Source organism: Neofelis nebulosa, chromosome 15 (assembly GCF_028018385.1).
Source record: "Neofelis nebulosa isolate mNeoNeb1 chromosome 15, mNeoNeb1.pri, whole genome shotgun sequence".
NCBI lineage: Eukaryota > Metazoa > Chordata > Mammalia > Carnivora > Felidae > Neofelis > Neofelis nebulosa.
The window spans coordinates 6,360,604-6,374,333 of record NC_080796.1 but is presented as its reverse complement, the minus strand read 5'-3'; the positions used below and the strand labels follow the sequence as shown (position 1 = coordinate 6,374,333).

At 47.2% G+C, this 13,730-nt stretch overlaps 1 long non-coding RNA gene across 1 annotated transcript; it reads left to right on the top strand.

Moving 5' to 3' along the window:
- The first annotated feature begins 11,774 nt into the window (after positions 1-11,774).
- LOC131495992 (uncharacterized) lies at positions 11,775-12,960 on the top strand. The gene is made up of 3 exons (XR_009254247.1): positions 11,775-11,801; positions 12,407-12,468; positions 12,934-12,960. It is a non-coding gene; the product is annotated as an uncharacterized LOC131495992 (long non-coding RNA).
- The last annotated feature ends 770 nt before the right edge of the window (positions 12,961-13,730 follow it).

Below are 13,730 nucleotides of genomic sequence, written 5' to 3'. Positions count from 1 at the left end.
ATCTTTTTCGGCAGCAGCACTTTTTCCTTTTGGGTGAACAATTTTGTAGGCTGCATCCTCAGTGTTCTTTAGAGACACATCTCCAGGACAAACGACTTCGGACAGGCATTTTCTCTTTCCTTTTGTGGCCTTTGACTCAAACACTGTGTCCCATCCTGAATCCCAAAGACACCAAGCGAACCGAACAATGGTACACATACTGGACATCATGATCTCACCCTGATGGTGTTTTCTTTTCTAACATTCAGGTGGCCGTAGGAGCACGAGAAGAAGGTATGTGTCCTGGAAACTCTTTCTTGCTGAGGAAAATGTTTCCGATGAGGTGTAGGTGGGGTATTCTTGTTGTCTTCATTCTGGAGAGTACCCGGATGTCAGAGTCCCGAGGGGACTGGTGCTTGAGTGTGGGGGGAAAAGACCGACATCCCAGGTGAAATCTATGTCCATGTTTCTATATTATGAGAAAGACAATGTATTCCTTCTGTGCCGTGTGATTGTGTGTGCATGAGTCTTGGGGTTGTTCTGTATCTCTGTATGTCGCATGATTGTGAGTGTGTATGCGTGTGTGGGTGTGTGTGTGTGTTTTCTTGAGAGACTCAGAGACAGAGAGACAGAGCCACACACAGAAAGAGTCAGACACAGTGAAAGAGAGGGAGAGAGAGAGACAGAGATGTGGGTTGGCCCAGAGATATGGGCCACTGACATTGGACAATGACCAATATGTACAATTCAGAGTCCTGGGAGGACTGGTGCTCGAGGGTCGGGGGGGGGGAAGGACCAACGTCCCAGGTGACAAACTAGGTGATGTTTCTACAGTAGAAGAAACATACTGTATTCCTTGTGTGCGGTGTAATTTTGTGTATTGAGTCTGGGGGTTGTTCTGTATGTGGCTGTATGTGTCGGGATCGTGACAGTGTATGTCTGCGTGTGTGTGTGTTTTCTTGAGAGACGCAGAGAAAAAGCCACACAGAGAAAGAGACAGACACATTTCATGAGAGGGTGAGAGAGAGAGAGCGACAGAGAGACAGACAGACGTGGGCTTGCCCACGAGATATGTGCCACTGACACTGAAAAATGACCAAAGTCTACATTCTCAAAAATCTCTGCATACTGTACACCTCCAGGAATACTGCTGAGCGTGGCTCTGCAGTACCATTCGGTCCATGCAGTTAACAAAAGCGTCCGTGTGCTCTCGCCCGTGTTCATATAAGGAAGAGTCCCGGAGGCGTTCTTGAGCAGCATCAAGAAGACACTGACATGTATTCTGTGTCCTTGTAGGTGTCGCTAAGGTGAAAAAGCGGCGGCCCCATCCTGATAGGAGGCAGCAGGTTGGTGCTGAGGTGAGCTTGCCTGTCTTTCCCTGAGGAACACAATTGCTTTCTTAGAGGCTTTCCCATCAACCTCTGCTGTACATATGACAGTCTACATTTTCGATGATACTGTTACTTTCCCTGATGGGGACAGTGGAGAGTGGTTGCCTCTTGCCAACGGTCACCTTGGTCAGGGGGACATTTACCACTGGCAGTGCCAAAACTGGTTAACAAACAGTGTCCTAGGATCTTTTCCGTCAGCAGCAATCTGTCCTGCTTGGGTGAAGAATTCCGTAGCAGGAATCCTCGGTGTTCTAGAGAGACACATCCCCAGGAGAAACAATTTCTGAAAGGCATCCCATTCATTTGCTTTGTGGCCTTTGACTCAACCGCTGTGTCCCATCTTGTATGGTCAAGACGCAAAGAGAACTGAAGAGTGGTGTAAATAGGGTATATCATGATCTCACCCTGATGGTGTTTTCTTTCCTAACATTCAGGTGGCTGTAGGAGCACAGGACAAAGGTATGTATCCTGGAAACTGTTTCTTGCTGAGAAAGTATTTAGATGGCGATGCAGGTGGGGCATTGTTGTTGTCTTCATTCTGGAGAACTACCCTAATCCCAGAGGCCTGGGGGGACGGGTGCTTGTGAGTTGGGGGAAGGACCTACATCCCAGGTGAGAAACCATATGATATTTCTACAGTAGGACAAAGATAATGTATTCCTCGAGTGAGGTGTGTTTCTGTGGACATGAGTCCTGGGGTTGTTCTGTGGTGTGTCTGTGTGTCACGTGATTGTGACTGTGAATGTGTGTTGAGTGTGTTTTCTTGAGAGACACACAGAGTAAGCTACACAAAATGACACAGACACACTGCAAGACAGACAGACAGACAGAGAAAGATACATGTGGATTTGCCAGAGATTCTGTGTCACTGACACTGCACAATGATGAATGTCTACATTCTCACACACACCCCCTACTGCACACTTCAAGGAATACTGCTGTGCATGGCTCAGCAGTGACACTTAGTCCATGCAGGTAACCGAAGCCTCAATATGCTCTGGCCCATGTTCATATCAAGGAACAGTCCCTGAGTTATACTTGAGCAGCACCAACATGGTACTGACAGGTATTCTGGTCTTTGTAGGTGTTCCTGAGGAGGAAAGGCGCCGGCCGCATCCTGTCTTGAGTCACCAGGCTGTTGCTGAGGTGAGCTTCCTGTCTTTCCTTGAGGAACACACGTGATTTCTTAGAGTCTTGGCAATCAACATCTGTTGTAAATGTGACAATGTACCGTCGAGATGATAATGGTATTTTCCCTGTGGGGAGAAACATATGGTCAATTTCAATGGTTGTTTCTTGCCAACTGTCACCTTGGTCAGGGGCACATTTACCACTGGCAGTGCCAAACCTGGAAATAAACAACATCCTAGGATCTTTTTCGGCAGCAGCACTTTTTCCTTTTGGGTGAACAATTTTGTAGGCTGCATCCTCAGTGTTCTTTAGAGACACATCTCCAGGACAAACGACTTCGGACAGGCATATTGTCTTTCCTCTTGTGGCCTTTGACTCAAACACTGTGTCCCATCCTGAATCCCAAAGTCACCAAGCGAACCGAACAATGGTACACATACTGGACATCATGATCTCACCCTGATGGTGTTTTCTTTTCTAACATTCAGGTGGCCGTAGGAGGACGAGAAGAAGGTATGTGTCCTGGAAACTCTTTCTTGCTGAGGAAAATGTTTCCGATGAGGTGTAGGTGGGGTATTCTTGTTGTCTTCAGTCGGGATAGTACCCGGATGTCAGAGTCCCGAGGGGACTGGTGCTTGAGTGTGGGGGGGAAAGACCGACATCCCAGGTGAAATCTATGTCCATGTTTCTATAGTATGAGAAAGACAATGTATTCCTTCTGTGCCGTGTGATTGTGTGTGCATGAGTCTTGGGGTTGTTCTGTATCTCTGTATGTCGCATGATTGTGAGTGTGTATGCGTGTGTGGGTGTGTGTGTGTGTTTTCTTGAGAGACTCAGAGACAGAGAGACAGAGCCACACACAGAAAGAGACAGACTCAGTGAAAGAGAGGGAGAGAGAGAGACAGAGATGTGGGTTGGCCCAGAGATATGGGCCACTGACATTGGACAATGACCAATATGTACAATTCAGAGTCCTGGGAGGACTGGTGCTCGAGGGTCGGGGGGGGAAGGACCAACGTCCCAGGTGACAAACTAGGTGATGTTTCTACAGTAGAAGAAACATACTGTATTCCTTGTGTGCGGTGTAATTTTGTGTGTTGAGTCTGGGTTTGTTCTGTATGTGGCTGTATGTGTCGGGATCGTGACAGTGTATGTCTGCGTGTGTGTGTGTTTTCTTGAGAGACGCAGAGAAAAAGCCACACAGAGAAAGAGACAGACACATTTCAAGAGAGGGTGAGAGAGAGAGAGCGACAGAGAGACAGACAGACGTGGGCTTGCCCACGAGATATGTGCCACTGTCGCTGAAAAATGACCAAAGTCTACATTCTCAAAAATCTCTGCATACTGCACACCTCCAGGAATACTGCTGAGCGTGGCTCTGCAGTACCATTCGGTCCATGCAGTTAACAAAAGCGTCCGTGTGCTCTCGCCCGTGTTCATATAAGGAAGAGTCCCGGAGGCGTTCTTGAGCAGCACCAAGAAGACACTGACATGTATTCTGTGTCCTTGTAGGTGTCGCTAAGGTGAAAAAGCGGCGGCCCCATCATGATAGGAGGCAGCAGGTTGGTGCTGAGGTGAGCTTGCCTGTCTTTCCCTGAGGAACACAATTGCTTTCTTAGAGGCTTTCCCATCAACCTCTGCTGTACATATGACAGTCTACATTTTCGATGATACTGTTACTTTTCCTGATGGGGACAGTGGAGAGTGGTTGCCTCTTGCCAACGGTCACCTTGGTCAGGGGGACATTTACCACTGGCAGTGCCAAACCTGGTTAACAAACAGTGTCCTAGGATCTTTTCCGTCAGCAGCAATCTGTCCTGCTTGGGTGAAGAATTCCGTAGCAGGAATCCTCGGTGTTCTAGAGAGACACATCCCCAGGAGAAACAACTTCTGACAGGCATCCCATTCATTTGCTTGGTGGCCTTTGACTCAACCGCTGTGTCCCATCTTGTATGGTCAAGACGCAAAGAGAACTGAAGAGTGGTGTAAATAGGGTATATCATGATCTCACCCTGATGGTGTTTTCTTTCCTAACATTCAGGTGGCTGTAGGAGCACAGGACAAAGGTATGTATCCTGGAAACTGTTTCTTGCTGAGAAAATATTTAGATGGTGATGCAGGTGGGGCATTGTTGTTGTCTTCATTCTGGAGAACTACCCTAATCCCAGAGGCCTGGGGGGACGGGTGCTTGTGAGTTGGGGGAAGGACCTACATCCCAGGTGAGAAACCATATGATATTTCTACAGTAGGACAAAGATAATGTATTCCTCGAGTGAGGTGTGTTTCTGTGGGCATGAGTCCTGGGGTTGTTCTGTGGTGTGTCTGTGTGTCACGTGATTGTGACTGTGAATGTGTGTTGAGTGTGTTTTCCTGAGAGACACACAGAATAAGCTACACAAAATGACACAGACACACTGCAAGACAGACAGACAGACAGACAGAGAGAGAAAGATACATGTGGATTTGCCCAGAGAATCTGTGTCACTGACACTGCACAATGATGAATGTCTACATTCTCACACACACCTCCTACTGCACACTTCAAGGAATACTGCTGTGCATGGCTCAGCAGTGACACTTAGTCCATGCAGGTAACCGAAGCCTCAATATGCTCTGGCCCATGTTCATATCAAGGAACAGTCCCTGAGTTATACTTGAGCAGCACCAACATGGTACTGACAGGTATTCTGGTCTTTGTAGGTGTTCCTGAGGAGGAAAGGCGCCGGCCGCATCCTGTCTTGAGTCACCAGGCTGTTGCTGAGGTGAGCTTCCTGTCTTTCCTTGAGGAACACAAGTGATTTCTTAGAGTCTTGGCAATCAACATCTGTTGCAAATGTGACAATGTACCGTCGAGATGATAATGGTATTTTCCCTGTGGGGAGAAACATATGGTCAATTTCCATGGTTGTTTCTTGCCAACTGTCCCCTTGGTCAGGGGCACATTTACCACTGGCAGTGCCAAACCTGGAAATAAACAACATCCTAGGATCTTTTTCGGCAGCAGCACTTTTTCCTTTTGGGTGAACAATTTTGTAGGCTGCATCCTCAGTGTTCTTTAGAGACACATCTCCAGGACAAACGACTTCGGACAGGCATTTTCTCTTTCCTTTTGTGGCCTTTGACTCAAACACTGTGTCCCATCCTGAATCCCAAATTCACCAAGCGAACCGAACAACGGTACACATACTGGACATCATGATCTCACCCTGATGGTGTTTTCTTTTCTAACATTCAGGTGGCCATAGGAGCACGAGAAGAAGGTATGTGTCCTGGAAACTCTTTCTTGCTGAGGAAAATGTTTCCGATGAGGTGTAGGTGGGGTATTCTTGTTGTCTTCAGTCTGGAGAGTACCCGGATGTCAGAGTCCCGAGGGGACTGGTGCTTGAGTGTGGGGGGGAAAGACCGACATCCCAGGTGAAATCTATGTCCATGTTTCTATAGTATGAGAAAGACAATGTATTCCTTCTGTGCCGTGTGATTGTGTGTGCATGAGTCTTGGGGTTGTTCTGTATCTCTGTATGTCGCATGATTGTGAGTGTGTATGCGTGTGTGGGTGTGTGTGTGTGTGTTTTCTTGAGAGACTCAGAGACAGAGAGACAGAGCCACACACAGAAAGAGACAGACTCAGTGAAAGAGAGGGAGAGAGAGAGACAGAGATGTGGGTTGGCCCAGAGATATGGGCCACTGACATTGGACAATGACCAATATGTACAATTCAGAGTCCTGGGAGGACTGGTGCTCGAGGGTCGGGGGGGGAAGGACCAACGTCCCAGGTGACAAACTAGGTGATGTTTCTACAGTAGAAGAAACATACTGTATTCCTTGTGTGCGGTGTAATTTTGTGTGTTGAGTCTGGGGGTTGTTCTGTATGTGGCTGTATGTGTCGGGATCGTGACAGTGTATGTCTGCGTGTGTGTGTGTTTTCTTGAGAGACGCAGAGAAAAAGCCACACAGAGAAAGAGACAGACACATTTCAAGAGAGGGTGAGAGAGAGAGAGCGACAGAGAGACAGACAGACGTGGGCTTGCCCACGAGATATGTGCCACTGTCGCTGAAAAATGACCAAAGTCTACATTCTCAAAAATCTCTGCATACTGCACACCTCCAGGAATACTGCTGAGCGTGGCTCTGCAGTACCATTCGGTCCATGCAGTTAACAAAAGCGTCCGTGTGCTCTCGCCCGTGTTCATATAAGGAAGAGTCCCGGAGGCGTTCTTGAGCAGCACCAAGAAGACACTGACATGTATTCTGTGTCCTTGTAGGTGTCGCTAAGGTGAAAAAGCGGCGGCCCCATCCTGATAGGAGGCAGCAGGTTGGTGCTGAGGTGAGCTTGCCTGTCTTTCCCTGAGGAACACAATTGCTTTCTTAGAGGCTTTCCCATCAACCTCTGCTGTACATATGACAGTCTAAATTTTCGATGATACTGTTACTTTCCCTGATGGGGACAGTGGAGAGTGGTTGCCTCTTGCCAACGGTCACCTTGGTCAGGGGGACATTTACCACTGGCAGTGCCAAACCTGGTAACAAACAGTGTCCTAGGATCTTTTCCGTCAGCAGCAATCTGTCCTGCTTGGGTGAAGAATTCCGTAGCAGGAATCCTCGGTGTTCTAGAGAGACACATCCCCAGGAGAAACAACTTCTGACAGGCATCCCATTCATTTGCTTTGTGGCCTTTGACTCAGCCGCTGTGTCCCATCTTGTATGGTCAAGACGCAAAGAGAACTGAAGAGTGGTGTAAATAGGGTATATCATGATCTCACCCTGATTGTGTTTTCTTTCCTAACATTCAGGTGGCTGTAGGAGCACAGGACAAAGGTATGTATCCTGGAAACTGTTTCTTGCTGAGAAAATATTTAGATGGTGATGCAGGTGGGGCATTGTTGTTGTCTTCATTCTGGAGAACTACCCTAATCCCAGAGGCCTGGGGGGACGGGTGCTTGTGAGTTGGGGGAAGGACCTACATCCCAGGTGAGAAACCATATGATATTTCTACAGTAGGACAAAGATAATGTATTCCTCGAGTGAGGTGTGTTTCTGTGGGCATGAGTCCTGGGGTTGTTCTGTGGTGTGTCTGTGTGTCACGTGATTGTGACTGTGAATGTGTGTTGAGTGTGTTTTCTTGAGAGACACACAGAGTAAGCTACACAAAATGACACAGACACACTGCAAGACAGACAGAGAAAGATACATGTGGATTTGCCCAGAGAATCTGTGTCACTGACACTGCACAATGATGAATGTCTACATTCTCACACACACCTCCTACTGCACACTTCAAGGAATACTGCTGTGCATGGCTCAGCAGTGACACTTAGTCCATGCAGGTAACCGAAGCCTCAATATGCTCTGTCCCATGTTCATATCAAGGAACAGTCCCTGAGTTATACTTGAGCAGCACCAACATGGTACTGACAGGTATTCTGGTCTTTGTAGGTGTTCCTGAGGAGGAAAGGCGCCGGCCGCATCCTGTCTTGAGTCACCAGGCTGTTGCTGAGGTGAGCTTCCTGTCTTTCCTTGAGGAACACAAGTGATTTCTTAGAGTCTTGGCAATCAACATCTGTTGCAAATGTGACAATGTACCGTCGAGATGATAATGTTATTTTCCCTGTGGGGAGAAACATATGGTCAATTTCCATGGTTGTTTCTTGCCAACTGTCCCCTTGGTCAGGGGCACATTTACCACTGGCAGTGCCAAACCTGGAAATAAACAACATCCTAGGATCTTTTTCGGCAGCAGCACTTTTTCCTTTTGGGTGAACAATTTTGTAGGCTGCATCCTCAGTGTTCTTTAGAGACACATCTCCAGGACAAACGACTTCGGACAGGCATTTTCTCTTTCCTTTTGTGGCCTTTGACTCAAACACTGTGTCCCATCCTGAATCCCAAAGACACCAAGCGAACCGAACAATGGTACACATACTGGACATCATGATCTCACCCTGATGGTGTTTTCTTTTCTAACATTCAGGTGGCCGTAGGAGCACGAGAAGAAGGTATGTGTCCTGGAAACTCTTTCTTGCTGAGGAAAATGTTTCCGATGAGGTGTAGGTGGGGTATTCTTGTTGTCTTCAGTCTGGAGAGTACCCGGATGTCAGAGTCCCGAGGGGACTGGTGCTTGAGTGTGGGGGGAAAAGACTGACATCCCAGGTGAAATCTATGTCCATGTTTCTATATTATGAGAAAGACAATGTATTCCTTCTGTGCCGTGTGATTGTGTGTGCATGAGTCTTGGGGTTGTTCTGTATCTCTGTATGTCGCATGATTGTGAGTGTGTATGCGTGTGTGGGTGTGTGTGTGTGTTTTCTTGAGAGACTCAGAGACAGAGAGACAGAGCCACACACAGAAAGAGACAGACACAGTGAAAGAGAGGGAGAGAGAGAGACAGAGATGTGGGTTGGCCCAGAGATATGGGCCACTGACATTGGACAATGACCAATATGTACAATTCAGAGTCCTGGGAGGACTGGTGCTCGAGGGTCGGAGGGGGGAAGGACCAACGTCCCAGGTGACAAACTAGGTGATGTTTCTACAGTAGAAGAAACATACTGTATCCCTTGTGTGCGGTGTAATTTTGTGTGTTGAGTCTGGGGGTTGTTCTGTATGTGGCTGTATGTGTCGGGATCGTGACAGTGTATGTCTGCGTGTGTGTGTGTTTTCTTGAGAGACGCAGAGAAAAAGCCACACAGAGAAAGAGACAGACACATTTCAAGAGAGGGTGAGAGAGAGAGAGCGACAGAGAGACAGACAGACGTGGGCTTGCCCACGAGATATGTGCCACTGACACTGAAAAATGACCAAAGTCTACATTCTCAAAAATCTCTGCATACTGTACACCTCCAGGAATACTGCTGAGCGTGGCTCTGCAGTACCATTTGGTCCATGCAGTTAACAAAAGCGTCCGTGTGCTCTCGCCCGTGTTCATATAAGGAAGAGTCCCGGAGGCGTTCTTGAGCAGCACCAAGAAGACACTGACATGTATTCTGTGTCCTTGTAGGTGTCGCTAAGGTGAAAAAGCGGCGGCCCCATCCTGATAGGAGGCAGCAGGCTGGTGCTGAGGTGAGCTTGCCTGTCTTTCCATGAGGAACACAATTGCTTTCTTAGACGCTTTCCCATCAAACCCTGCTGTACATATGACAGTCTACATTTTTGATGATACTGTTACTTTCCCTGATGGGGACAGTGGAGAGTGGTTGCCTCTTGCCAACGGTCACCTTGGTCAGGGGGACATTTACCACTGGCAGTGCCAAACCTGGTAATAAACAGTGTCCTAGGATCTTTTTCGGCAGCAGCACTTTTCCCTGTTTCGTGAAGTATTTTGTAGGCTGCATCCTCAGTGTTCTTTAGAGACACATCTCTAGGAAAAATGACTTCTGATAGGCATCCTATTCATTTGCTTTCGTGGACTTTGACTCAATCGCTGTGTCCATCCTGTGTCCAAAGTCACCAAGAAACTGAAGAGTGTTGCACATAGTGTATATCATGATCTCACCCTGATGTTGTTTTCTTTTCTATCATCCAGGTGGCCGTAGGAACACGACAAAAAGGTATGTGTTTTGGGCCTTGTTTCTTGCTGAGGAAAATGTTTCGGAGGCGGTTTAGGTGGGATATGCTTGTTTTCTTCAGTCCGGAGAGTACCCAGATATCAGGGTCTTGGTGGAATGGTGCTTGAGTGTCGGGGGGAAAGACCGACATCCCAGGTGAAGTCTATGTCCATGTTTCTTTCGATGAGAAAGATAATGTATTCCTTCCGCTCGGTGTGATTCTTTGTGCACGAGTCTTCGGGTTGTTCTGTATGTGTCTGTATGTCGCATGACTGTCAGTGTGTATGTGTATCTCTGTGTGTTTGTGTGTTTTCCTGAGAGACTCACAGACAGAGAGACAGAGCCACACACAGAAAGAGACAGACACAATGAAGGAGAGGGAGAGTGAGAGACAGAGATGTGCGTTGGCCCAGAGATATGGGCCATTGACACAGGACAATGACCAATATCTACAATGCAGAGTCCTGGGAGGACTGGTGGAAAGACCTACATCCCAAGTGACAAACTAGGTGATGTTTCTACAGTAGAAGAAAGCAACTGTGTTTTTTGTGTGCGGTTGTAATTTTCTGTGTTGACTCTGGGGGTTGTTCTTTATGTGTGTGTGTGTCGCGGGATTGTGATTGTGTATGTTGTGTCTGTGTGTGTCCTTTGTTGAGAGACTCAGAGACAAAGCCACATACAGAAAGAGACAGACACATTGAAAGAGAGAGAGACAGAGAGAGAGAGAGAGATGTGGGTTTGCCCAAGAGATATGTGCCCCTGACACTGAAAAATGACCAAAGTGTACATTCTCAAAAATCTCTGCATACTGCACACTTGAAGGAATACTGCTGAGTGTGGCTCAGCAGTAACAGTCCCTACAGGTAACAAAAGCCTCCGTATGCTCTGGCCCATGTTCATGTAAGGAAGAGTCCCGGAGGTAATCTTGAGCAGCACCAAGAAGATACTGACATGTAATCTGTTTCCTTCTAGATGTCCGTAAGGTGGAAAAGCTGCGGGCCATTCTTCAAAGGAGGCAGCAGGCTTTTGCTGAGGTGAGTTTGCCTGTCTTACCCTGGGGAACACAAGTGCTTTCTTAAAATTATTTTTCAACGTTTTTTATTTTTTTTTGGGACAGAGAGAGACAGAGCATGAACGGGGGAGGGGCAGAGAGAGAGGGAGACATAGAATCGGAAACAGGCTCCAGGCTCCAAGCCATCAGGCCAGAGCCTGATGCGGGGGTCGAACTCACAGACTGCGAGATCTTGACCTGGCTGAAGTCGGACGCTTTACCGACTGCGCCACCCTGACGCCCCTCACAAGTGCTTTCTTAGAGTCTTTCCAATCAACTTCTGTTGTAAATACGACAATGTACATTTTAGTTGGTATTGCTACTTTCCCTGCTGGGGAGACTGGTGAGTGGGTGGCTCTTGCCATTTTTAACATTGGTCAGGGGGCATTTACCACTGGCCATGCCAAAGCTGGTAAGAAAGAGTGTTATCAGCACTTTTTCATCAGCAGCAATTTTTCCTACTTGGGTGAAGAATTTTGTACTCGGCATCCAAAGTGTTCACGAGAGACACATCCACAGGAAAAACAACTTCTGACAGGCATCCTATTCATTTGCTTTTGGGGCCCTTTGACTCAAGCACTGTGTGCCATCTAGTTTCCTAAAGTCATAGGAGAACCAAAGAGCAGTGCTATGAGTGTACATCATGATCTCACCCTGATAGTGTTTCTTCTCTCTACATTCAGGTCGTCCAGAGAGCGATGGGATATGGTAGGTATTTTGGCATCTGTCTCCTGCTGATGAAAATATCCATATGGTCAGGAATCTGGGGCAGGAATCTGGGGCATCATTCTGCAGAGCTACCCTGACTCTAGGTCCCTTGTAGGACCGAGGCTTTAGGGTGTGGAGACAAGACAGATTTCCCAGGGGAAAACCTATTTCCATGTTTACAATGTGAGAAGGCAATGTATTCACTGTGGTGTGTGTGTGTGTGTGCGCACACGCGTGTTTGAGAGAGACAGAAAATGAGGTACAGGGAAACACACAAAGAGAACGAGACACACTCATAACAGAGTGAGGTCAGAGAGAGAGAGAGAGAGAGAGAGAGAGAGAGAGAGAGAGAGAGAGAGATGTGTTTTTCCCCCGGAGATATGTGCCACTGACACCTCACAAGACGAATATCTGCATTCTCAAAAAAATCCTCATACTGCACACTTCAAGGAATAGTGCTGACGGTCGCTCAGCAGTAACATTCAGTCCATGCAGGTAACCAGAGCCTCCATATGCTCTGGCCCATGTTCATATCAAGGAACAGTCCCTGAGTTATTCTTGAGCAGCACCAACAAGGTACTGATGTGTATTCTGTGTCCTTCTAGGTGTCCCTAAGGAGAAAAAGCTGCTGGCCATTCCTGAAAGGAGGCAGCAGGCTGTTGCTGAGGTGAGCTTGCCTGTCTTTCCCTGACAAACACAATTGCTTTCTTAGAGCCTTTCCAATCAACTTCTGTTGTATATGTGACAATGTACATTTGAGATGATATTGTTACTTTTGCTGGTGGGGAGAGTGGTGAGTGGCTGCCTCTTACCAACTGTAACCCTGGTCAGGGGGATATTTACCACTGGCAGTGCCAAACCTGGTAAGAAAGAGTGTTATTGGATATTTTTCGTCAGCAGCAATTTTTCCTACATAGGTGAAGAATTTTGTAGTTGGCATCCTAATTGGTCTTGAGACACATCCCAGGGAAAAACAACTTCTGACACGCATCCTATTCATTGGGTTTTGTGGCCTTTGACTCAACCACTGTGTCCCATCTTGTATCCGAAAGTCACCAAGAGAACCAAAGAGTGGTGCAAATACCGTATATCATGATCTCACCCTGATGGTGTTTTCTTTCCTAACATTCAGGTAGCCGCAGGAGCAAGGGAAAAAGGTATGTATCCTGGACACAGTGTCTTGCTGAGGAAAATGTTAGGTGGTGATGTAGGTGGGGCATTCTTGTTGTCTTCGGTCTGGAGAGCTACCCTAATTCCAGAGTCCTGGGAGGACTGGTGCTTGAGGGTGGAGGAAGGACCGATGTCCCAGGTTAAAAACTATACGATATTTCTACAGTATGAGAAAGATAATGTATTCCTTGTGGGCGGAGTGATTTTGTGTGCATGACTCTTGGGGTTGTTCGGTATGTGTGTGTATGTCACGTGATTGTGTGTGTGTGTGTATGTTTTCTTGAGACACTCAGAGACAGACAAAAACACACACATAAAAAGACGGACACATTGAAAGACTGGGAGAGATAGATAGAGAGATGTGGGTTTGCCCTGGAGATATGTGCCACTGACATGGCACAATGACCAATGTCTACATTCTCAAAAACTCCTCATAGTGCATACTTCAAGAAATACAGCTGAGCGTGGCTCAGCAGTAAGATTCAGTCCATGAAGGTAACCTAAGCCTCCATGTGCTCCTGCCCATGTTCATATCAAGGAACAGTCCCTGTGTTATTCTTAAACAGCACCAACAAGGTACTGACGTGTATTCTGTGTCTTTCTAGGTGTCCCGAAGGAGGAAAAGGAGCGGGGCGCTCCTTTAAGGAGGCACCAGGCTGTTGGTGAGGTGAGCTTGCCTGTTTTTCCCTGAGGAACACAAGTGTGTTCTTAGGGTGTTTCTAATCAACTCTGTTGTAAATATTAACATTTACATGGTAG